Below are 26,708 nucleotides of genomic sequence, written 5' to 3' on the forward strand. Positions count from 1 at the left end.
TTTTTTTACAGGAGAAACATAAATTTCCTACTTGTTTTGGAAAAAAAAAACCTACTGGTTTTCACTGTGGGGAGAGGGAAAAAGTATTTTCCCACATAAATAAAATCAAATCCCAGATTGATTTTTAAAAGAAACAAAAATTGGAAATATGGCTATATTAGAAAAATAGGAAAAAATTCATAATGGAAGTAATGAAAACTAAAATCACCAACGAATGTATTAACAGAATTTACTGCCTTCTAAAATGTAAATTCCTGTGAGCTGAAAGATACTACAAATTTCATTAAGATACTGATGACAAATGGGCAAATGTGACTTAAATGGCAAGTAACAGGAGGTGTTAATACCAAAGTGGGAGGAACTGCTGGTTAGTTAACCCAGAACTCCTTATCAATGTCTTTTGACTGTTCCTGTCTCCATTCCAGCCATTATAAACTTCCTTGCAGATTCTGGGAAAGCTATAGCTTTCTGATAAAAAGGACAGATGCCATTGGCACTATTTTGCTTTCAAAGGGAAAAGGCAAAAGACTTACAGAGACCCCGGAGCTGACAACAGTGAGCCACAGAGCAAATGCCAGCAGCCTCGTACCTCCGGGCTTCTTGTTGCATAAGAAAAATAAACCCTTATTTGTTAAAGTCACTGTTAATCCTGTTCCCTTTTCCTTGCAGGGGACACTTCCAAATACTATTAGTAATACAAAAGAAGCATAACAGGAATCACCAAGATAAACAACCCAACAGGAAAACAGGTCAAGGTCAGAACTAGTAATTTAGAGGAAAAGAGAAACAAAGAAGCCAACGTGCATTCAAGTTATAAGAATAACCTTGTAAGAAAGGATGAATTGAACAATGAGATGGCATTTTTCAGCCTTCAGGTTGGCAAAAAATAAAAAGAGAGAGACAACACTGTTGGTGGGAATGTATTTTGTTACAGCCACTATGGAAAATAGTATGGAAATTCCTTAAAAAACTGAAAACAGACTTACCCTATGATCCAGCAATCCCAGTCTTGGGCATATAGCCAGAGGGAACTCTCATTCAAAAAGATACATGCACCCCAATGTTCACAGCAGAACTATTTACAATAGCCAAGACATGGAAGCAACCTAAATGCCCACTGACAGATGAATGGATAAACAAGTTATGGTATATGTATACAATGGAATACTACTCAGCCATAAAAAACAATAAAATTATGCTATTTGCAGCAACATGGATGGAACTGGCGATCATCATTCTAAGTGAAGTAAGCCAGAAAGAGAAAGAAAAATACCATATGATATCACTCCTATGTGGAATATTAAAAAAAAAGACATAAATTCATATTCTTTTACAAAACAGAAACACACTCATAGACATAGAAAATAAACTTATGGTTACCAGGGGGAAAGGGTGTGGGGAGGGATAAATTGGGAGCTCAAGATTTGCAGATACCAACTACTATATATAAAATAAACAAGTTTCTACTATAGAGCACAGGGAACTATATTATCTTGTAGTAACCGAAATGAAAAAGAATATGAAAAGGAACATGTATAGGTATGTGGATGACAAACATAATGCTGTGCACCAGAAATTAACACGACACTGTAATCGACTATACGTCAACTAAAAAATGAGACAGACAGACAGAAATACAATATCCAGTGTTGCCACAGCCCAGGGAATCACTGTCATTATCACGTGCTATTCCTTGGCACAGCCAATTCTGAAAGCCAATTTTTCAGCCTCACTCAATCAAAATTTTAAATGAGTTTTTCCTTTGACCCAGCATTTCCACTTCTTAGACTCCATCTTACAGGAAAAAAAAATCTTGTGTGTTTGGCCAAAGATACATGTTCCGGGAGGATCCCTGTTGGGTTGTTTGTAGTGTCAAAAAAGTGGAAATACGACATGAGCATCATTCAAGGAAGGGCTAAATGAGCAAGCTCATTCTGCAGCTAAAAAGCGGAGGGAAACTAAATGTACTGACAGAGAAGAGTGGCCAAGATATGTGGCTTAAAAGTGAAATAAAATTTCAGACCTACTGGCACTCAGTATGTAATTTCTGAACCAATAAACGTGAATGCTGAGTTAAATGAAGAAATGAGCCCAACTTTATTTAATAAGCAACAAAAATGTAAGTATATCTTTGCAAAAGAACAGAAAGTGGTTTTGGAGGATGGACACCAAGGTGTTAAAAAATGAATATATCCAGGGAGAATAATGATGGCCCAGGGTGGGGATGAAGTCTGTTCAGCCGTTGGGAATTACTACTTTAACTCATCGGCAGAGGAGCTCAGGGATAACAATGCCAAGCTTAAATACTGTCTGTTTCAAGTCCCAAGATACAAACTCCAAGAGGCAGGGCCAGTGTGAGAGGAGAAGCCATTCAGAACCCATTAGAGTGAAGGTCAAGCAGAGTCATAGCAGATCACCTTGCATCAAGCAATTCTGATTCTTCAAATGATCATGCCGTCCAAGACTTGCATGATAATCAGAGAATCCAGCCTACGATGCCACAGGCTGCTGCCATATACGTAACAGGACTCATTAATAGCCATGAATGACAGATTGAGGTTGATTACAGTTGTTAAAGGTAGATGATCATTGGACAGATTCCCCCACCGTGTTTATTTCCAGGCCCTCTGTCAGAGGCGCTGAGCTCACTTTGGTAGCTCATCTCGGAAAGATAACCTTTTATCCTTCCTTCCCCAGTAAACCGTTTTTCCCAGTATCCACGCCCTGTGAGAGTTTCTCCCCTCAAACCTGGGCTGGCCCTGGGATTTGACCAACAGAATCCAGAGGAAGTGACACAGGTCTAAGGCTAGGTCATGGAAGTCTTGCAGTTTCCACTGAGTCTCTTGGCACATTTGCTCTTAGGACGCCTCCCTGTTGGAAATTAGCTGTCCTGGAAAAGGGCAACTTCCTTGAGACCACCGTAAAAATCCTCAGCCTTATGGAGAGCCCACGTAGAGGGGCTCCGGCAGACACTCGCAGCCGACAGCCAGCGTCAAACACCTGCAGAGTAAGTGACCCCAGACAAGCCTTCAGAAGCCACTATTTTACAGAAACTGCTTTAGAGACCAAAATGAGAACTGCCCCCACTAAGCCAAATTAATCCACTGACTGTGAGAAATTATAATAAATTGTTGTTGGAATCCACTAACTTTGGGGGTAGTTCATATGTACCGATAATCATTCACTTTCAAGAAGACATGGGTCCTGTAGGAGGAGTGAATGAAAGTCAGGCTGTGAAAAGTGCAGGGAGGTGTCCACACGTCTTGCCAAGACTTATAAGTTGCTTACAGTCATCATTTATCTTTCTCATCTCTGTATATGGTTAATTTCATGAAATCCACTACCTCATAGGTAGACACTGTAACTAGCGCCATTTTCTAGATGAAGAAACGAAGACTTTAGAGGGTCAGAATAACTTGCTCCAGATGGCACAGCTAGCAGACAGTGAAGCCAGCATATTCACAATTACTTGTTCTCTCAGGAAATATGGACAGAACACCTGTCAGGCACCTACTACAAAAAGACACCAAGCCCCTTAAGTTCAAAATATTTGTCGGTCCCTGAAGATTCTGATTTCTAGGATTCTGGTGGTGGAACCACATTTCAATGACTTCCTAATAATGGGATGGATAAAGCACAAACTAATTCAATTTTCAGGACTAATTCAATTAATTTACAGAGTACCTAAAATGCGCCCATCCAGGTCCTAGATTCTGGGAATCAAAAGATGAAAAAAGACAGAGTGTCTGCCTTCAAAAACATTCCAGCCCACGGGGAAGAAAGAAAAGAGAAAAATCACAGTACTGTACAATAGACACAATTATTAAGCCATTTTAAGTGTCTGAAAAGCAGATAAGAAAAAGCCCACATTGTTTCAGTGTTATCAATTATCCAAATTTACTTTAACATCAACTCAGATCTTTTGGTGGGAAACTGTTAAGATTTCTACATCAGTCCCGCAAGTATTTCACTCAGCCTCAAAGAAGTGGATCACAGTGCCATATGTCATCCTCAAACTTAAGCCAAAGCTTCAAGACTCCTTGAGGTGACCTTTTCTTCAACAAAAAGCAACCTCATCTGAGCCACTTCCCTGCCCACTGGAAAAGGGCATGTTCTGCAGCTGGCCTTGCCCATATGATGAAGAGACCAAAATGTCAAGGAGCCATTGACTTCCGTATTGGTGCCAACACATCGCAAATATGGTTTCTTATAGCGGTGGGGCTGGGCTCAGCCCCAAAGCGCCAGATGGTGCTGAGTACTCGAGAATAAAGCCATCTGCAGAACTACTCCTTCTACGGCCGTTACAATTTGTACTGATTATAAGCCTCCATCAGAATGTGTTTAGAACTCTTATCGATGGGTAATCCTACCCTCTTCATTACAGCTCTGGGTTTAAGACTATACTTCCAGCTCTAAGAATGGGAAAAACATATTGAACGACTATTCTGCGCATCACCCACTGATGTAGGTCCTAATCTGTTTCACACCCCCTTCATTCGGAACTCGCAGACCAGAGGACAATTTAGACCCACTTGTGAAAGCTAATCTAACGATACAAGATGCTACCTGGGACTGATCCTGGGTTTGAATTAAATGCGAAGGAATTAAATGTTAGAAGAATTAAATACTGGATTTCATCTGGCAAACTAGGAGGCTCTCTCCTGTCTAGGACAGAAAGCCTTCTGTGGGTTGGGCCAAGCACCACAAGTTCACTCTTATACGATATTTTCATGGGTGCTGCCCGCAACAATAAAAACTCTGCATTGTTTATTCGATCCAGGATGTTAGGATGTATAACAGCTCGTAAGAGTATATTCTGTAGGTGATGAAATCCTTTTCTGAATCAATTTTGGCCCCAGTAGGTTGATACATAATTTCCTTACAGTGCTCAAGGCATTAAGGTACTCATAAAATGAGGTAATGACCCATTTAAAAATGCCCTTTATGGAAAAAAAAATTAGTTTTCTACTCCAGGAAGCTGACATGACATTATCTTTATCATTACAATGTGATAGCATCTGAGAACTATTTACATGAAGGCACTGGCTAGGCTCGAAGTTACATGATGACCAACCATTTACTTGATACGGGGAGTAAAATCAAATAGGAGAATTATTTAACATAACCTATCAAAACACTCTCTAGTGGAGTAGTCACTCTACCATGCCGACTTCACAGAGCCATATTATGCAGGGAAACTTCTGGGTCGTGGGAGATGGCTTGTCAAAATGGCGAAAGGCATCCTAAACCAATCTCAAATTCCCATTGCAGTAACCAAAGCTTTCTGTCCAGTATTCGCAACATAGGGCTTCCCAGAAACCTTTTTTTGGACAGTTAAGGGATTGTGGACAGGAGTCTTGTCTGCACTGTCTCCATCACACCCCCTCATATTCCAATCAGTTCTCAGGATAAAAAGGATGTGCACATGATCGAGACACCTTATGCTGTCGTCAGAGATCAACCAGAAAGGACACCCTGGTTTCTGCTGATCAACACGCCAAAGGTGGCCGAACTCAACCATTTCGTTCTGGACCAAGCCACTGTCTTATAAGACAAGTATTTTGTAATGAAATGTTCCAAATTTAGCTTCTTCTCTGCCTCTGCTTTCCCCTTTTTAATCGGTAGTGTTTACCTTTTCTCGCCACAGACTAGATCCGCCCTAAAATTCAGTCCATGATCCCAGTGGCACCTAAAGCTCAAAGTGTTGTTTGGCTTTGGCGATCATCACTTTAGCCATAAAATCAGGGGACAAGACAAGGGCAGGAAGTTCTACCTACAACCTCTTCTGGCTGACATTCTAGGTCCTCACTCTGCCCACTTATCACAAACATAAAAATAGAGCGATGGTCACTGACCACTACAATTGTTCTTCAAGGACCCTGTATTTTAATCAACACTAGAATGTATAGCACAACACCTTCCTGCCAGAAGAAAGAAAAAAAAATCATGCAAATAACTCAAGGAGGGATTTCATGTGTCAGAGAACGCTGAATCAGTAATAATTCTGTGTATGTGGGGGAAGGTGGGTGGGAAATGAATGGAAGGTGCTTTGATTTTGCTGATAACCTCTCATAACCGCTGAGGAACAATGATTAATTGTCCTAATGTAGAAAATTCTAGAAAAATACTTTAAAACTGGGAGAAGGGAGGATCAAGCAGGGAATGTCATATTTTATCCCATTGTCTCTCATGAGAAGAAGGCCACTGGCAGAAAAGCAAACAGCCTTCTTTGGTGAGATTTCCTTTATTTTCTGTATGATGTCCCAATGTAACCAGATTATTTCTTCCCAAACAGATACATAAATAATACATTCCATAAAGACATTCTCTTTGGTCCAAGAAGTTCATCTTTGGAGATCTGTTTTAAAAGGCTCAATACCAAAGAGGAGATTGCACAGGGTACTGGATTTACATCTGTCAAATAATTTTCGAAGGCTTTTTATGCAAGGTTGGTTCCTGTCTCTCATGGCCAGTCTTTAGGTTACTTGGCCGCTTCAAAATGAGGGACTACCTAAACCTGCCAGATTCCCTTAACCAAAGGCCAACTCTCACAGTGCCAAGGCCAATTTGGTTCCATTTTATTTATGTGGAGCAGTGACACCTAGTGGCAGGGAAGGCAAATCACAAGAGGTAATTCTTCGGTGGTACCTCCCCATCCCTCAAGGGATCCTTAATTTCTCATTGGGATTAGTGGGGGGAAAAGTGACCCTTGAAAGGGCTTATTTTCATGGCTGAGCATTGGTCTTATTTTGAAGCTATCCAATGACTTATGATGAAGAACCATCTCAGTGGGCTGGATCTATTCCAGCTGGAATAGATGCAAACCTAGTATAGTGCTCAGGGACGGGAGGGTCTACGAAAAGACACAGAAGGTACAGGTGTTCTCAACAAGGTGCATGAGCAAACAGGGCACCATAACTCTTCAAGAGCCAACTGAGAACCCTGGACGATTATCCAAAGATTCTAGAGTGAATGGCACACTGAGGAGATCTTACCAGAAAACGGAGATGGAAGAACGAACTGCAAATATGCAGCGCAATTATACACTCATTGGTTTCCTGCCATTAGACAGTGAGTTCCCCAAGAGCTGAAACTATTATCTTTTCCCTTTGTTCCAACCAGCTCCATGTGTCTGACAAATGGCAGGTAACAGTAAACGTTGAACGAAAAAAAAAGAGCGACAAAGAGAATGAATCAATCGGATGAGTACTTCAGGGAAGCCTGCATAAGATAACGAAGCTTGCGGCACACCTCCCCTGAAGCTGAGACAGCTTTCAGCAAACTTGAGGTCGTTAAGTAACAGTACTGGTAGTTGGTATCCACTGAATACTTACAATACACTATTTAAATGTATTCCCCTCTTAGCATTCCCATGTAGCATCTAAACCAAAGCACGTTTATGCCAGCTAGGAAGTTGGCATTCTAACCAGGCCGCCTTGCTCTTCGCCACAATGGTACACTGCCTCTCGTCAATAGAAGTGATTAAGTTGTTTTTTTAAAAAAAAATTGAAGTATAGTCAGTTACAATGTGTCGATTTTCTGGTATACAGCATAATGTCCCAGTCATTCATATATATATATGTGTATATATATATATACACACACACACACATATATATACATATATTCATTTTCATATTCTTTTTCATTAAAGGTTATTATTACAGATATTGAATAGTTTCCTTTGCTATACAGAACAAATATGTTTTTATCTATTTTTATACATAGCAGCTATCATTTGCAAGTTTCAAACTACCGAATTTATCCCTTCCCACCCCCTTAAGTTCTAAAAGAATTATTTAACCCACAACAGGACTTCTTAAAGAGCGAGATCCATTATTGCATAGAAACTATGATTTACATATATTATTTCTTCAATGATTCTCTTACATAGAAGGAATCCAACCCTTACTTATACCATGCTGATGCAGAAAAATGTGTGGCGTGAGAGGATGGCCATGTCCCAGGTCTTGGTTGAATCCGTGGGACATGCCCCTCCAAGTGTGTGTCCTTGGCTTCGCATAGGAAAGAATTCAAGAGCGAGCTACAGCTGAATAAACGTAGATTTATTCAAAGATACACATTCCATAGACAGAGTGCAGTCTGTCTCACTCAGAAGGGGGAGTGGGCACAAGATGTGGGGGCGGTTAGTTTTTATGGGCTCAGTAACTTCATATGCTAACAAGTGGGAAGATTATTCCAACTATTTTGGAGAAGGGGCTGGGATTCCCAGGAACTGGGCCACTGCCCACTTTTTGACCTTTTATGGTCAGCCTGGGAACTGTCATGGCAGCTGTGGGAGTGACATTTACCAATGCTAATATATTCCAGTAAGCGTATACTGAAGCTCAAGGTCTACTGGAAATCAATTCTCCCGCCATCCTGGGCCTCAGGTCTACTGGGTGTTGAACCTTCCGCCGTGATTCTGCCGTGTCATTCTTTCAATGGTTGTGCCCTGCCCCTTTCCTTCTTGTCTCAATGCAATGGGCTGTCCTGGCTGGAATATGGGTGGAGGTAGGCGCTGAGCCCTCCCCTATCCCAGTGACATTTGTTTTTTATAACTTCAGCATATTTTACAAGAGATAGGCTCTCCCTTCCTCTGCTCTCCCCCAGACTTTTTAAAAACAAGATTATGTCACTTCTTAAGAGTTCCTGGAAAATGGCAGCTGGGTCTCATAATTCTTTTTCACACATTCCTTATTGAAAAACTCCTCCTGAGGCCATACGAAACCCCCCTTTGTCTACCTGGGGGCTTAGTCATTCAGAATGAAAGGAAAGCAGGGTATGGGTATATTTCACATTCAGGGTTCATATGTGTCTCACTTGAACATGAATGAGTTGGATGACATCCAATGAGTTTTTGGACTCAACAGTATTTTGCGGTGGAAAGATCTGTTAGCCTTGGTTGCAACATAAGGTCAGCTCTTGTACTCAGGAAGGAAATCTGGTATCTCTGAAGCCTTATTTGAAATCACCCATGAACTGAAGATTGGAAAATCAATCGTGATTGGCATCAGCCCATATTGACCTGAGAAGATCCGAGGTCCCCAAGAGGGGGCGTGAGCACATAACCACATAGCAACTCCTCCTCAAATTTCCTTCTTGTTATTATTATACCCAGAGTTACTAAAGAACAGCTGTCAAGCACATTTTGGGGGAGCACTCAGACCACACCAAGAGTCTCGAAGTCACCTGAACTATAAATCGTGCAGGCTTCCTTTAGTCTGAATTCTTGCTACCTTGGGTTTTCTGGTCCTCATATCTTATATTCAAGAATTATGCAAGGTTACATTCTAGGTCGATAGTAATTTAGCATTTATAGTCCACGGTGCCTTTGGGACTAGATTACCTCCCTGCGTGATACTGTTTTTCATTTCTATGCTGACAAATACACCATTTCACCTGTCACTTAAGCAACCAGTTCAAGCTCCGCTGTAATTTTAGCTCCATATTGTCAAACAGGTGGATTTATAAATGTGTTACCTGAAGGAAACGTTCCCCCAAAACAGTAGAAGTGGAGGCTTTATCTATTTATAATTATTTGTTAGATTTGTAAAAATGTTCCTGTTGCCGCAAAGCCTCTGGCTAAATACAAATTAAAACACTTTTGAATGTAGTAAAAGCAACAGTGACATCATTTTAATTACCCATCGGGGGACGCCAGCACACAAAGATGTATTTTTTTCTTTCCTAGTTTAATGTGACTGCCTGCTTAAGGATATGAACTTCCTGTCTATGTATCTGCCACCCTGACTGCATTTTCAGCATCCGTTTGGCGGGGGAGGTAAGTGGGAGAAAGTTTATTCTCTCCCATGTTGTAGGCTTCGGAGGAAAGTAATTCAGGATGACTCTCTCCCAGAAGAGAAGGAGGAGAGACTAGCTCTTCCCTCTTCCCGGTCTAGACATGGGCTAGACTTGGTTTTGCTGCCCAGCCCTCCAGAACATCCTTCCAACAATTTCCATTTCTTCCAGTCTTCTTTTCTATTCCTCTTGATAGCCTCCCACTAAGTTCTTGTCCGTTTACATGAGCCAGCATCAATTTATGTTACTTGTGATCAAGAAACCCAACCTCTACAGAACGTTAAAAGAAAAACAGAGACAATATGGAGATCCTGTTTCCAAATCCAATCAGCCTTACTTAGGCAAGTTAGGGAACCACACTGCTCTTTAAAGAGAGCCAAGAATGGTCATTCAAGCAAAATTTTGAACTTCAGGCAGATCTGATTTTGGCTTCTGACTCTGCTCATACTGGACTTGAGCAAGTTCCTTGAACCTCACTACACCTCAGTTTCTCCATCTCTCAAATGGGCTCACCATAATGATTTCATGAGAGAACGTGTATAAAGCACTTCTCTCTTTAGATGGTAATAAACAGGGCTCAATAAATGGTAGATACTTTTTTTCATCATCTGTCAAGTGAGGAATAACAATACCCACGCTGAGTTATTTTTGCAGAGTTATTTTCAGGATGAAATGTGTGAGACAACCTTTTGAAATATATAAAGAGTCTACAAATATGAAATCAGAAAAACCAGAGGAGCTGCCCTCTGGCTCCAGCACAGAACTGGACCGGCTCATGTAACAAGGATGTGCTTGTCCAGCGATTCCTCTGGTAAAGGATGTTTAGCAAGTGGTTGGAAGTTTTCATGTTCTAACAAAGGTGGGAAAAGGGAATCTGCCCTGAGGACAAAGAGATGTCTTTTAGGAAAGCTGCTTTTTTTTTTAATTAGTTGATGAGGATATATTTTAGACATTCAAATATGACGAATAATATACTAGAAACCAACATGCCCATCACTCTACTTGGTGACTCTACTGTTTAATTGCCCTAAACCTCACATTCCACCTTTTCGTCCAACAGCCCTCTGTATGTAACCAAGATGGAGCTTATGCTGGCTGAATCTGCCCTGCAGGGTTCAAATTACATGAGCGCTTGGGGAGGTCTGTTCTCAGGGGACAGGTAGAAACCTACATGCACTGAGCATTATCTGCAATTCATATAAGTTACAGAAAAGTTAATAATAATAATAATAATATCAGCTAAAGTTATCAAGTGCTTCCTGTGTGGCAGGCAGTGTTCTAGGCTCTTTGTATGGCTCAGTTCGTTTAATCCTCCCTACAGCTCATGGTATGATGAGTCGTGGTTTAGCGCAATTAAATAACCTGATTCCAGTCCCAGCACCAGTCAATGCAGTCCTAATCCAGCTCACTCCAAGATCAGCGTTCCTCCCTTTTTCACAATCGGCATCAGTCACTTCTCTGGTTCACACATAACATGGAAACCCCAAGTCTGGGGAGATGCAGTCTCAGCTTTGTTTCTATCAATTCAGCTGAAATTAGTCCCAAAGATCCCAAGCCATTAACGGGAAACACACAAAGCCTTATTTGAACAACCTCTTTTTTTTTTTTTCTTCTTTCCAAAGGAAACTAGCTAGATTCAGTGGGCCAAAACTCCAACTGGAAAGCTGTTCAGAAGAGCTGAAAATCAACACAAAATTTAATTTGAAAATATGCTTACCGACACCCCTCTGTCAATCAGATGTCCACCCGGCGTTTGCCCGGGTCTAATAGCTGTGAACTTCAGCTGTCTGCCGCCAGTCAGAATTATCATATCACAGTCCATTCACATTCAGAAGCTGTTGCCTTCCCTGTATCTTATTTTTTTGTTTTGGGAAATACTGAGAGAGTTTTTTTGCTACAGATTGTGCTACCAGACAAGATGAATGATCATCAAAATACAGTCAGCAAAATTTAAAAATATGGATAAAGAAAAGATATTAATATCCTTTCTAAGGTAATCAGTACTTTTTGTTTGACAAAGAAATTGCCCACTGTTTATGGTTTATGCAAATAATGTATGTTAATGTCAGAGCTGCCGAGTATAGAGCTTTGTATCTAAGTGTTTGTGGAAAATACATGCCAATACATTTTAAACCTTTTCCTCATATAAACACAACGATTCCATAAATATACAGCACCTTGTTCTTGGAAACATTTATTATAATTTTATGCAATGCAAATCACATTAGAATAAATTATTTTTTGCTAAAACGGCAAAGTCAGCAAAATTACAGGGAAGTATCAAGTCCCCGCCATTGTGTGCTTTTCAGTGACATCAAAATGAGCCCACATCCTCCCTGGCGGTATTCACTTGGATGGTCTTAGCCAGTGGGGCCCCTGGCCTCTCAGTCAACCCAGGGACTCCCTGTGTTCATGGCACCAGCTCGTGCCATTGCTGCCCGAGGTACTGGAGAATGAGCTTGCTTTATTATGGATTGATAATGAGGGCCTTTAGCCAAGGTAATTTTTGAATATGGGAGAATCAACCTTGATCATTACAGACGGAGCAGGAACAGGCCCACATGGAGACTGTTCTTACAGGGACCCAAAGCAAGACCTAAGAGAAAAAGAAGATGTATGTGACTGCAGACGGTCACTAACATAAATCCTAAGTAACCATATCTTCATCCTTGTAGCCACCCATGTACTCAGCTAGTTACTGAGCCCCTACTGTGTGCCAGGTATGATTCTATGCTTGCACACAGAGCAATGTACACGACAGAAAAGGCCCACGTCCTCATGAAATTTATAGCCCAGAAGCTTCGATATGTAAACAAAGAAGGAAAGATGATTATTTCAGATAGTGATGAATGAATGTACCTCTCATGGGAGGCACTCTTGATGGGGTGGCGAGGGGACACTTCTCCAAGGAAGTGACATTGGAGGGAAAATTAAAATGAAGAGATGGAGCCAAACATGTGACAATCAGAGGGACGGTACTCAAGGCCCAGGGAAAGCATAGGCCTGAAGTAGGAATGACGATGGGAAAGGTCAGGGTCAAGAGGGGATAAGTGAGAGAGGGACAGAACACAGGGTTGGAGAAATAACCAAGGGCCGCGTTGGCTGGAGCCCTGGAGGCCAGGGTATGGAGTTTGGAGTTGATCCTAAGCACACGGGAAGCCACTAAACAGGGCACTGACACATTTTAAAATGTCACTGTGGGAAGAACAAGTGGAAATGCAGGAAAGGGGAGCCCAGATGGAAGGCCGTTGCTGTCCACGGGATAAAGAGAAGGAGGGAGGGTGGACCAGGGATTCAGAAGTGGGCTGTACACACGTGGACCAAGGTGGGATACATTTGAGAGCTAGAAAGACAGAACTGGCTGATGAATTGAAAGTGGAAGAGGAAGTGAAAGAAGGAATCAAGACTAACTCATTGGTCTTTGACATCAGCTGGTCAGGAGACGGGGGCCCCATTTACTAAGAGAGAAAGAAACAAGTTTGGGGGGAAACCAAGACATCCATCTGTCTCCCCCTAAGTCATACTCCCCTTCATCCTTTCACAAAGGCCCCATGGCTGCCTCCATCTGCCACTCCTTAGTCTTTATTCAGAACTCAGTCCAAAAAGGGAGATTTTTTAAAATTGTGCACCCACCCTGCCTTGAAGACCCCCATAGGCATTTTCATGTACATTAAATTCTCACATCAACTTTATACTTTCATTCCTATGATCCACCTGAAAGAAGAGAAAACTAATGTTCAATGAGGTGAATTACTTATGCAAGTTCGTAAAGCTAACCAGGGACAAAGCTTCTCTGAATCTATAGCTTGTGAATCCAAAACTGGCTTTAAGAGCCAACTCTACTGATGGGGAGCTCTGCGGTCTGCAATGAGTTTCCTCATCTGTTAAACGGAAGTGAACAATTTCACAGACAAGTGTTGTGAAGGTTAAAAGAGATGAAATTCACAAGCCAATCTGGCACACAGTAGGTCAGAGTTACTTTTGAAAGTGATTCTTGCAGATTAATTGTAAAACCTGAAGGTTAAAAGAAAATAAATGCTCTAATAATTTCAAATATAAAAATATATATATTTTATTACCCCAGTCTATAGAAGCCAATTCCTTTAAGTTCTTATACTAGAAGTATGCTATGTTTCCTTTATATTCAAAAAGGGTGCCTACGGTTTAGAAAAATCTTCATAAATTTCTTTTAAATTAAACTAACTTTTGATACATTAAAAGAAAATTGAAAGTTATTCAATAATATCGGAGAACTCAGAAGAGGCTAAATACAGCATCTTCAGAGATCTTTCTTCTAAAACCTCTTTTTTGGTTCTTTAAATCCAATTGATTCTTTAAGTAAAATGGTTGTGTTCCATCTAGATACAAAAAGACTTTTTTTTTTTGCAAAGAGCACATTTTATTTTGTTTGTTTGTTTGTTTTTTACATTGGCAATTAACAGCAAGTTTAAAAGACAGAAAAATCTTCAAAGGGATCTGAGGAACTGGAGTTTATTCCTTAACCGTCAGTGCATGTTCTGGAAAGCCCGACTCCACCTGAATGATGCCTGCATCTGTCCTAGACACCTGTGTTGCGGAATCAGGGCACGGATGATAGTAACTCTCTGCTGACTGTTTGAACGGATGGCACACAAACTCTGAGACTCTTGTGGGGCTGATCCCACACTTCCGTGACAAGAGAAAACCCATCTGGAGGGCTGCATGGCTCTCTGTGTGGCTGACACACAGATAAGACCTGGTGGCTCCAAGAAAGAGGCTGACAGAGGAGCTACCTTGGACCCTGGTGGCTTTCTGATTCTTGATTCTGGTCCCTCGTTCCTGTCAAGTTTCCAATTTCTGATTCTAGCCCCCTGAGAGGTCTGGCTCTATTTCTTATTAAGTTCCGTTCTATACTTTTGAATCCTTATAATAAATCTCCCTTTCACTTTTCCTGAGCCTCATTGGAACAACCTCCTGTCACCCAATAAAGGCATCACAACAGATGCAGATCTCGCTAATGCTGGAGCTCAGGCGGTGGGTCATCACTGTCTCAAAGAACGCATATTCTGGAAGGCTTGAAAAGGGCAAGCATGTCTATGCTTTATAAAGACATAAATGGCTCATAAAAATGATATGCTAAGGAAGGCATTAAAATCACCGCTGAAATCACTAACATAATCACTCCACTCCACAACCAAAGCTCCAACCCACCAACTCAACCACACCCTCCATGACCCTCGCTGGCCCCACCAGGACGTCTTGTCACTGGCTCCAATACCACCTTCTCTTTCTTTCAGTGTCCTCCCCGCACCTTCATTTCTCTCTCTAGTTCCATGGTCCTTAGTCCTTATTTCTGCAATTTCCTTGATCGCATCCTGGCCACGCCCTCCCTTCCTCACTGCCCTACACTCACCAGGACAACACTCCCAGCCTCGTTTCCATGTGCTATGGGCTGAATTGTCTTCCACCACCTCCCCTCTCCCCAAATTCCTGTGCTGAAGTCCTAACCCCCAGGACTTCAGAATGTAACTGTATTTGCAGGTAAGGTCTTGAAAGAGGTCATTAAAGTGGGGTCGTTGGGGTGGACGCAATCTAACATGACTGGTGTCCTTAAAAGGACATACACACAAAACAAAGACTCAGTGAGATGGAGAGGAGATATTTACCTACAAGTCAAGGAGAGGCCTTGACCTGGGACTTCCAGCTCCAGGACTATGAGAAACAAACGTCTGATATTTAAGCCACCCAGCCTACGGTACTTTGCTTTGGCAGCCCTGGGACACGTTGTCCACTCCTGAGCATCTGAGAGTTGCTGGAGAAAAACTACACAACCAGGCAGAATGCTTTCACAATACATTTGTGATCACCAACCCTAACTGGACCCTTGGCACAGCCCAGGAATCCCGCTACAATTCTCTGAGCGACTTGTGTTTCCACTCTCCTCGGTAACCAGTTTTTTGCCTATTATCTTCCAATTTCCACATGTCCCCTACTTCACTTCCCATCCCTCTGAATGATGATCTTAGCTCCTACTTCACCCTCAAGCGAGACTGTACCATCATAATCCGGGACCTGCAGAACCTGAAGGTCAACACAGCTCGCACCCACGACAGTCCCTCTCTTCACAGTGCTCTGGCACACAACGTGCTCTTGAGAGGTCCCTAGAGGCCAAGAGGTCTGGGACATCATGAGTCATGACGAGGAACTGACAAAGGAGTTGAGCGGCCTCTTCCAGTGGGTAGTGGCCGAAAGCAACATGTACTGCAGCTCCTACCAGGCAACCAAGATCTTAGACGCTTGGACTCTCAACTTTTCCTTGTCCTACAGACATTCAGAAGCAGTGTCTACTCCATCACCATCACAAACTATTGCATTGCCTGTAGAATTACAAGAACCTTATTGCATCAGCTTCTTAGGGTTGTCATAACAAAGTCCCACAAACCTTGGCAGCTTAAAACAACAGAAATTTCTTCTCTCACAGTGCTGGAGGCTAATGGTCCAAAATCAGTATGTCAGCAGAGCCAGGTTCTCTCTGAAGGCTCTAGGGGAGGAATGCTTCCTTTCCAAATTCCTGGCTTCTCGTGGTCGCCAGCATTCCTTGGCTTCTGGGTGCACCACTCTAATCTCACAAAGCATTCTTCCTGTGTGTCTCTTCTGTCTCTGTGTCTTTGAGGCCTTCCTCTATCTGTGCATCTGTCTCCAAATTTATAAGGACACCAGTCCCTGAATTAGGGTTCACCCTGATCCAGTACAACCTCATCTTAACTTGATGACATCTGCAAAGATCTTATTTCCAAACAAGATCATATTCACATGTTCCAGAGGTTAGGAACTCAACGTATCTTTTTTTGGGGGGGAGATGCACAACTCAATGCATGACACTCATCCAGGTGTGAGACATCAAACACAAGGAACAGATGCAGAGCTCACAGATGCCTGGGTACCACATGTAGCCTGGCAGTCCCCTCCATGGCACAGCAGATCAAAGTCTTCAGTATGTTCTACCGCTGGCCACTAGGGCCTGGGGCATGGACAGTATGATCTACATACAAGATCCTCATGTGGCAACTGGGAAGGTGGATGAGTTGGCAGTGTCCCACGTTGGCTCTACTGGGGGGCCATGGATAGGACATGGGAAGGCTGGATTTGCTCACAGAGTATCCAGGCCAGGCCTTGACTCTCCCTGAAAGCATCCTGAGCCTGTCTGAGCCAGGCCACCACCTCAGCAGGCCCTTCTGTTACTGTATCTGCCATGCAGGGACGGGTGGCTTAGCCAGGGCCCTCCCAGCCCCAGACTCAGTGAGTTGGACTCTCCGCTCAGCACTGATTCTCCCAGCGCTGCCAGGACAGCACCAGGCTGCCCGCACTCGGTTGCCGGGTACGGTGCTAGCTCAGTCCACACACTCCCTCCCAAAGGCACTGGAGCCCACTCTACTCCAGTGTTCCACTGTTTTCTAGATTGTATATAAGTTTTACTATTTTCTGACTTAAAAAGGCAAAAACAAGTAAATATATAGTAACCTTTGGAAAAGATTTCCTGGAAGTCTTACAAATCCAGTACATACTAAGTCATCCCAAATGATTAAAGGAAAATTAAGACTGGGAAGAGTCGTGTAATGAGATACACACCCCATTCCTGTATTTTTCTTTTTACCTGTGGCGCCTCCTCTGTTTAGACAGACAACAGTCATTATCAAGAGGAGGCTAAACAGAAGTAGGGAGTCTTTCTCTTGCTTTTGGCTTTCAGAAGTTTAGGCCTTTGAATTTTGGAAACCTAAGCCCTGAGGGAAATCAGGAAGCAGGAAAGACAATGTGTAAGCACATCCTCTGAACAGAAAGAATTCCCTGGGCTAAAGGAGTCACTGGCACAAATACGGCCATTGGTACAAATTTCTAGGAATCCTTTTTCAGCAGAGCAGCAATAGGACTAAATGTCAAGAAGAAACTGGGGCCTGAATTACAAACATCTTCCCAAGAAAGCAGCTTGTTGTTATTAAAGTGACAGCAAGAATCTGGGAACACCACCAGCCCCGCTCCCCCCGCCCCCTCCTCCACATGCAGGAACAAGGTGCCTGCCACTCTAGATATGCTTTCTTCTAGTAGAGCAGGTCCTCGGCAGTTTCCACGGTCTTCTATAAACATTAAGTCGTGTGTCCCCCACAGCACTCTGGGAAATCCACATTTCACTGGTGAAGAAATTTTGGCCACTGACTGCAGTGAGCGCTAAAGCAAGGGTTTTATGGCTCCCAAGTTCCGGCAGGAGCTACACGGTACACACTCATTCCAGCCTTCGGGCACCAAGACAGTCTCACAGGAGAAAAACATTAAATAAATAATATCACAAATACATAATTATAAACCACAATAAGCAAAACTGGAGCTGTATCTCCAGCAGCAGAGGAAGTGCTAAATAAATGATGGTTCGTCCATGTATAATAAATTACTAGTGGAGGCAATAAAAATGAATATGCTATCCGGAAGAAATTTAAAGTTGAAAAGATACGTGCACCCCAATGTTCACAGCAGCACTATTTACAATACCAAGACATGGAAGCAACCTAAATGTCCGCTGAAAGATAACTGGATAAAGGAGTTGTGGTATATAGACAATGGAATAGTACTCAGCCATAAAAAAAGAATGAAATCATACCATTTGTGGCAACATGGATGGACCTAGAAATTAAGTGAAGTAAGTTAGAAAGAGGAAGAAAAATACCATCTGATATCACTTATATGTGGAATCTAAAAAATATGATGCAAATGAGCTTATTTACTAAATGGAAACAGACTCACAGGCATAGAAAATAAACTTATGGTTACCAAAAGGGGGAGGAGGGGAGGAATAAATTGGAAGTCCGAGATTTGCAGATACTAACTACTATATATCAAATAGATAAACAACAAGGTCCTACAGTATAGCCCAGGGAACTATATTCAATATCCTGTAGTAGCCTATAATGCAAAAAAATATGAAAAGGAATAATTATCTATATATGTATAACTGAATCACTATGCTGTACGTCAGAAATTAACATAACATTGTAAATTGACTATACTTGAATAAATAAATAATAAATGAACATGTATAAATACATTCATTTATTTACAATATGCCCTCTGTATGTTGATAAGTAAAAAGAAAACAGGGTGCAGAACAGATTGTAAAAATCCTATTTTTATTAAAAGGAAAATAAAAGACATAGATACATAGCCCAGGCTTCTAACTGCTATGTGACACTGCCCCTATTCTGGGTGAAGACCATCCTGTTAGCCCATCCTTTAGTACAGGGATGGGGAAAAATCACAGCCCATGGACCAAGTCCACCCTGCTGCCTATATTTGTAAATAAATTTCTATTGAAACACAAACCCACTTATTTACATATTGTCTATAGTTCCTTTCATGCCACAACAGCAGAGTTGAGTAGACGTAGCCAATCCTGTATGATACTAGCAAAGCCTAAACTATTTACTATCTGGCCCTTTACAGAAAAAGTTTGCCAACCCCTATACTAGTCTAGCCAGGAATCTGGGGATCTGAATGTTCTGAAATTACTGCCATCTCAAGTCCCGTCTCAGCGCCAGTCCCTGTGTGAGCATGTTGCAAGCATCACTCACTTCATCCTCTCCACATCCCTATGTGGTACGTACCATTATTAATCTCACTTTGCAGAGGAGAAAACTGGGGTGCAGGAAGGTTAAGTAACCTACCCAAGGTCACATCGTGGATAAGAGAAGGTGCTGAGATTCAAAGAAGGAGCTTTCACAGACTCTGACATCAGCAGAAGACAGATGCATCCTCTTCCTTCCCCTCCTCACCTTCGTGTCCTTCCCTCTGGCATCATAAACAGAGCCTTACCTCTGCCCAAAGTCTTGTACTTCTGCCACTTTCCCTAACTTTGGACATAAATGATTAATAATATTAATCAGATCGGACATCAGCAGGAATGGGGGGCGGGCAGCCAGGGCAAACCACAAGTCTGGACGGATGTCGGAGGTACAGATGGCAATGGTATTGATCATCACTGGAGCAGTCAGCTGTCGATGGAAGCTTCTGGAAGGGGTGAGATGAGGGTCACCGTCTGATCCTTGATTCTGGAGAATTTTTAAAGATAGGACAGTGGAGAGGGGAGAAGGCAGTACAGAGAGAAGGTATAGGGTATGCCAAGGCCAGAGTCGGAAATGGTCTCATGGAATGGTTCCCAACATTAAAAGCACCAAGCTCTGCAGGGCAAGGGAGGAAGCGAAAGGTGATGGCAGTAACTCACAGGTACATACTTAGCCCTTTGGTTTAGTCAGGACCAAGCATTTACACAGTCGTATGCACCTTATTTTATAATAAATCCCTTTCTTTTTAATTTCTCCTTTATATTACAATTAGATCATACTGATTTTTTAATTATGCATGTGGATTGGTTATATTATCTATGAATTTCATTTCAGAAGGTCTTACAAAAAAATTTTTTTTATAAAAAGGGAACTCTGGGTCAAGTGGACATTGAAAAACCACTAGCCTAGTAAATTCAGGCAGTAGTGGGAAGTCCCACAAGGCTGGAGCTGGGTAGGAGGTTGGAGATACGAGGTGTAAAGGGATGAGTTGAGTGTGATAGGAAGGAAGCAGATTACGGGAAAGTCCTTGGGCACAGAGGCAATTTTACCTTGAAGGTGATGAACATGACGCTTCAGTTGGCCCCTCACATGCTTGGGGCCAATCCAAGACCTTGGGAGGAACCCTACAGCATGTTCAGAGGGTCTTTTATTTTTTTCAATTTGAAACATATTTTAATTTTCATTTTGCTTCAAGAGGGCCTTCCTAAAATGCATATGGTGGGCCCCACCAACTCTGGATAGCCTTGCTTGGGTGGAATTCATGCTTCAACCACGGGGAAACACAGAAGTGTTTCTTCTTTCCCAATCCACAGCAGTGAAACCGGCAACGTGGTGCAGATTCGCTTGCTGCACTGACTCTACCGTGAGGACACACCTCTATCCATCTCTTACCTTCCTGAATCTGTGGCTCCATTACCTGGGTAAGGCACAGCGATGCCAGCACTCATGTCAAATGCATTCATTCCCTCCACAATCATCCATTGCACTCCTGCTACAAACCAGATCTCGTGGCAAATGCCAGAAAGATGGGTAACAGGGTGGTTCATGTGTAGCCGTTGCAGTCTTTGCCCACCTCTTACTCGCCATGTGAACTTGTGCTTGATGTGAAATACCCTACATTTCTACAAGAGGAGAGAGACAAGAACAATCTATGGGGAGAGCTCATAACTGGACACAGAAAAGCACGTCAAACTTTCCAACAAACAACTGGAAGATTATTAGGCAATAAGACGACTTGGGAAGGAAGATGGCAGAGGGATGCAGTCTCTAGAAAAAAGGAAGAGCAAAGTAAAAGGTCAATGGGATGCAAATACTTGTGGCATATAGGCAAGGCTGCCAGCGTGTGGTACAGGTTGGGACATGATGGGAGATGGGCTTAGCAAGGTAGAGGAGGTCAGATTATTGAGGGTCTTTGCCCCACAGGGTTTGCTTTTTGCCCTACAGACCTAGCTTCTCAAAAAGCATCCTCAGAGCAGCAGCAGCAGCACCAGCATCGCCTGGGAGCTTGTTATGAGTGGCCAAATCAAAATCTGAATTTAAAAAATACTCCATTTATATTCAACCAAAGTCTGAAAAGCACTGCTAGGGACAATAAGAGTTATCTGGAGATTTGAGCCGGAGAGTGATTTGATCGGATTTATAGGTTGGGAATTTGTGGAGACAACATGGAGAAAGGTCTGAAGGAGGTTAGAACACAGACAGGAAGTCATTTAAGAGTCACTGTTGTTAGAACTCAGGAGTTACTGTCTTTTTTTATTAAAACAGTTTTGGGACTCAGCTTTTCTTGGAGGCATCCCTACAATGTTGTCCTTCTAAGAACTTTCTGTAGACATTTACTAACATTACTAACCATCACCATCATCATAATATCAAGTGTTATTTGATATGCAATGAATAACACCAGGCACTACAAAGGGTACCCTTTGCATATTATTTCTACTCCTCATAGCAACCTTGGAATACTGGCAACTCTAATAGACATATATTGTCTGCCTCCCCTGCATCCATTTCCCCCTTAGACCAAGAGAGATCCCAATTTTCAGCCAAGTGGTTTAACCAGGACCGACACTGCCCTTAGTGCCATCTTAATAGTCATGATGATTGGTTCAGAGAAGGTCATGTGATTCAGTAACAGCCAATGAGAAGCAATAAAATGTCTGGAGTACTGATGAGGAAGAAATTCCTGTAGGAATTCCTTTGGACATGATGGGAGATGAGCTTAGCGAGGTAGGGGAGGTCAGATTATTGAAATTCCTGTAGGAATTTCTCGCCCAAGGAGATGTTCACCCTGTCTATGTAAACTGTGGTGGAAAGGTGAGAACCTGTGATGTCTGCAACAATGGGAGTTATTTAGGCTTCTCTGAGGGAAGCCACTCCAAGGATAAAACTGTCACAGAAGGCCAAAATTACAGAGAATCACAAAAAATACAGCCAGATTCCCTGATGAGAAAAGGAACTTCTGACTGGATCAGGCTGTATCTGGAATGAGTTACCTCTGAAATTTTCTATGAAATAAACCAATTTTTGTTGTTCTTTAAGCCAGCAGTTCTGTCAATTGTCACCAAAAGGTTCCCAGTTGACAGAGTGCCATTATTTTCATTTTCCAACTAAGAAGCTGAAAATCAAAGAGGCTAAATTATCTGTTTGATCACATAGTGGATATTTAAAATCAACTCTGTCTCACCCCAAAGTCCATGCTTTTCCAGTAAAGTTTTGATCCTTCTCAAACTTAACAATTTTTGAATCAACATTAGAAACCATAAATGAGGAATAAGATTTAATTGAAAACTACATGATGCATAATTTATACTACCAAGGGAGAAACAAATCACAGCTTGAGAAAGTGAAACATTTTCCATCCTTCACTTATGTACTTATTTAATTTTTAACCTGCTAAATTGCTCAGGGAATATTTGCTGAAAGCCTCTATTACATGTGGGCACTGTATTAGAAATGTAAAAATGAGTAAGAGACCGATCCTAAATGTGTGCTCACCAAACAACAGAGCCTGAAAAAAAAAATGAAACAAAAACAGCGCTAAAAGGAGAAACAGACAAATCCACAGTTAGCGTTGGAAGCATTAACACCCCATCTCAGCAAATGATAAGATGACTAGACAGAAAATCAGCAAAAGAACAGAAGTTCTTGAACACAATCAGCCAATAGGATCCAATGGATATTTATAGAACATTCCATCCAACAAAGCAGAGTATTTTTTTTTCAAGAACCACAGGACATTCACCAAGATAGATCATACTCTGGGACATAAAGTAAATCTCAACAAAGATTAAAGAGTTGAAATCATACAAAGTTTTTTGACCACAATGGAATCAACCTAAAAAGCAATAATAGAGAAGACAACAGGTAACAGCTCTAAACAATTTGGAAAATGAACAACACACTTCTAAGTAAGTTATGAGTCCAAGAGAAAGTTTCCAAGGAAATAAAAATTATATATAGCTAAATGAAAATGAAAATACATCAAAGTATCTGGGATGCAGCTAACACAAAGCTGTCAGCAAAATCTATAGCATTAAAATGTTTACTTGAGAAAAAAGGGAAAATCTCAAACCAAAAAAGGTAAGCTCCTAAGGGGAGGAGGGTGGGAAGGGACAGACTGGGAGTTCAAAATTTGTAGATACTGACAGGCATATGCAGAATAGATAAACAAGATTATACTGTATAGCACAGGGAAATGTATACAAGATCTTGTGGTAGCTCACAGCAAAACAAAAAAAAATGTGACAATGAATACGTGTATGTTCCTGTATAACTGAAAAATTGTCCTCTACACTGGAATTTGACACAACATTGTAAAATGACTATAACTCAATAAAAAATGTTAAAAAAAAGAGAGAGAGAGAGAAGGGGCAAAGACTGCTGTTTTTCCTCCTTTAGATCAGCCTGCCTCCCGTTCTTGGAAGTGTAATTTCCCCTTGCTAAATAAACCCTTTAAAATCTTTCACTAAAAAAAAAACAATAAAAATAAATTAAAAATTTTAAAAATTAAAAAAAAGGTAAGCTCCTACCTCAAGAAACTAGAAAAAGAGCAAAACAAACCCAAAGGAACCAGAAGAAAGCAATGATAAAGATAAGAACAAAAATCAAGGAAACTGAAAATAGGAAAACAATGGAGAAGTCAATGAAATGAAAAACTGATTCTTTGAAAAAAAAATCAATAAAGTTGGTAAAACTCAAGAAAACTGACAAAAATAAAAATAGAGAAGATGCAAGTCACAAATGAAAGAAGGGACACCACTATAGATCTTGCAAACATTAAAAAAGATAATGAAGAACTATGACGTATAACTTCACATTCATAAACTTAACAACTCAGAATGCACTCTTGGGCATTTATGCCAGAAAAATGGAAACTTCTGTTCATATAAAAACCTGTACATGAATGTTCATGGCAGCTTTATTTCTAATAGCTGAAACTGGAAACATCCCAGAAGTCTTTCAAGAGATGAACAGTTAAACACATTGGATGACATCCATGGTGTGGAATACCATTCAGCCATGAAAAGCAATGAACCAGAGATACATACAACAACTTGGATGAATCTCTGGGAATTACGTGGAATGAAAAGAGCCAACCTCAAAAGGTTGCATACAGCATGATTCCATTTATATACCCTTCTTGAAATGACCAAGTTCCAGAAATGGAGAACAGAACAGTAGTTGCCAGGGATTAGGGGATGTGCAGGGTGGTGTTGGAGGAAAATGGGTGCAGCTATAAAAGGGCAACATGAGGGATCGTTGTAGTGGTGGAAACGCTGCTGGCTTTTGGCTGTGGACTCACAAACCCATACCTGGGGTAGACTGCACAGAACACATGTACACACACACACACACTCATGGATAAGTTCAAGTGAAACTGAGGAAATCTGAGTAAGATCAATGGATTTCATCGATGTCAGCATCCCAGTGGGGATATTGTTCTACAGTTTTGCATATGTTACCATGCTACCATTGGGGGAAACTGAGTAAGAGAGGAGGTGTGATTTCTCTCTATTATTTCTTTTTTTTAACATGAGAAATGGGTTTATTTATTTATTTTTTGAATGGAGGTCCTGGGGATTGAACCCAGACCTCGTGTATGCTAAGCACGTGCTCTACCACTGAGCTATTAACCCCTCCCTATTGTTTCTTACTACTGTCTAGTAACTGAAATTCGTAATTATCTCAGAATAAAAAGTTCAGTTAAAAAAAAAGAGTAAGCAGTCTCCACTCTATAGAAGCTCAATGGACTGCTGGAGAGTACAAACATTTAAAGGAATAGTTAGACCATATGATATCACTCATATGTGGAATCTAGAAAAAAAAAGGATACTATGACCTCATCTACAGAACAGAAACAGTCTCGCAGACATAGTAAACAATCTTATGGTTACTGGGGACAGGGGGTGGGAAGGGATAAATGTGGGAGTTTGAGATTTACAAATGTTAGCCACCACAGATTAAAAATAGATTTTAAAAAGTTTCTTCTGTAGAGCACAGGGAACTATGTTCAATATCTTGCAATAACCTTTAATGAAAAAAATATGAAAATGAATATATGTATGTTTATGCATGACTGTGACACTGTGCTGTACACCAGAAACTGACACATTGTAACTGACTATATTTCAATTTTAAAAAATACAGAATAAAAAAAATCGAGTGTGGTAACTCTCATGTGTAAGTGTGTGCAGTTAACATGGGGATGCAATGGACGTGACCCTGACAGGGGAGCTGACAGTGGATGAGTGGAGGACTTGTGGGGAAAAGGGAGGCGTAAGGATTAGACTAATGTCCTGTCTCCGTTGTGGACACACACATATACACACTCACTCATGCACACAAAAGAACTCACTGGAGACCCACCAAAAACAGGGAACTTCATCTCAGTGTTGAATCTAGAGAAAGGGTACCCTTGACTTGTCAGCACTTTGGGAAACAGGCGACATACATGGCAAATGTAGGGACACTGAAATAAAAGACCACAGACAACTTCCTCTCTGGAAAGTCGCCAGATGCAATTTCAGGGAAACTGAACAGCATCCTATAAGGGCCGTCTTAGGATAGAAAGCCCCGATTCAGTAACCAGTAAGTAGCATCAAAACAGGGGTCTGGTTGGGTCGTACTGCTTTGCCATCAAGCAATCGAACAGACACAGGCACCAAAGTTTTAACAAACATACAGAAATTGCTGACTGAACTGTCTTGGTCCCCAAAGCCCCCTGGGCATCTCACCTTGACCTCCTGGTGCCAACCTAGGTCAGCCTGAGAAAATACTGTGATACCAAGAATGGTAACTAACAAGTACTAAGTGCCAATGGCAAGCGTTAGCCAATGAGTGATGCTCATTAAACACGTTATTTCACGTCATCATTCATGGTATGTGATCGAAGCTAAGGATCCCGGAGGGCATAAAGGCGAAGAGAACAAAGCCCTGGGAAAATGCTGCGCAATTTTGGGGCAAATGACAAGCTGGAGCATGACTGTCCACAGTCAAGGATAAATTTAAAAGAGAACAAACACCACCTCCACCACCACAAGAGGCTTGTGAAAAGAATGTGTAACTCTGAAGGAGGATTTAAACATAACACACAACACGCAGAGGAGGGTCCTATTTTCAAGGAAAATTGCTCGGGAAATTTTTGATACCATCTGCTTTTCACTCTCAAGGAAATCATAGAAAACACAGATCCTGTAAAACAAGAGAAAATAATACGGCAATTTATGGAGGGGAAAAATAAAAGAGAACGCCGATAGGGCTAGGGAATTAATTCAAGAAAAGAAATAACGACTTACAGAATTAAAACATTAAAGGGGGTAA

The 26,708-nt window shown here is 41.5% G+C and overlaps 1 protein-coding gene and 1 long non-coding RNA gene across 3 annotated transcripts in view; one reads left to right on the plus strand and one right to left on the minus strand.

The window, feature by feature from the left end:
* Nucleotides 1-26,708, minus strand: part of HS3ST4 (heparan sulfate-glucosamine 3-sulfotransferase 4) — a 345,196-nt gene that overhangs the window by 212,805 nt on the left and 105,683 nt on the right. The gene's annotated exons all lie outside the window — the stretch shown is intronic.
* Nucleotides 1,580-17,324, plus strand: LOC116657569. Its single transcript, XR_004312717.1, has 3 exons — nucleotides 1,580-1,589; nucleotides 11,873-11,879; nucleotides 16,270-17,324. It is a non-coding gene; the product is annotated as an uncharacterized LOC116657569 (long non-coding RNA).

Source organism: Camelus ferus, chromosome 18 (genome assembly GCF_009834535.1).
Source record: "Camelus ferus isolate YT-003-E chromosome 18, BCGSAC_Cfer_1.0, whole genome shotgun sequence".
NCBI lineage: Eukaryota > Metazoa > Chordata > Mammalia > Artiodactyla > Camelidae > Camelus > Camelus ferus.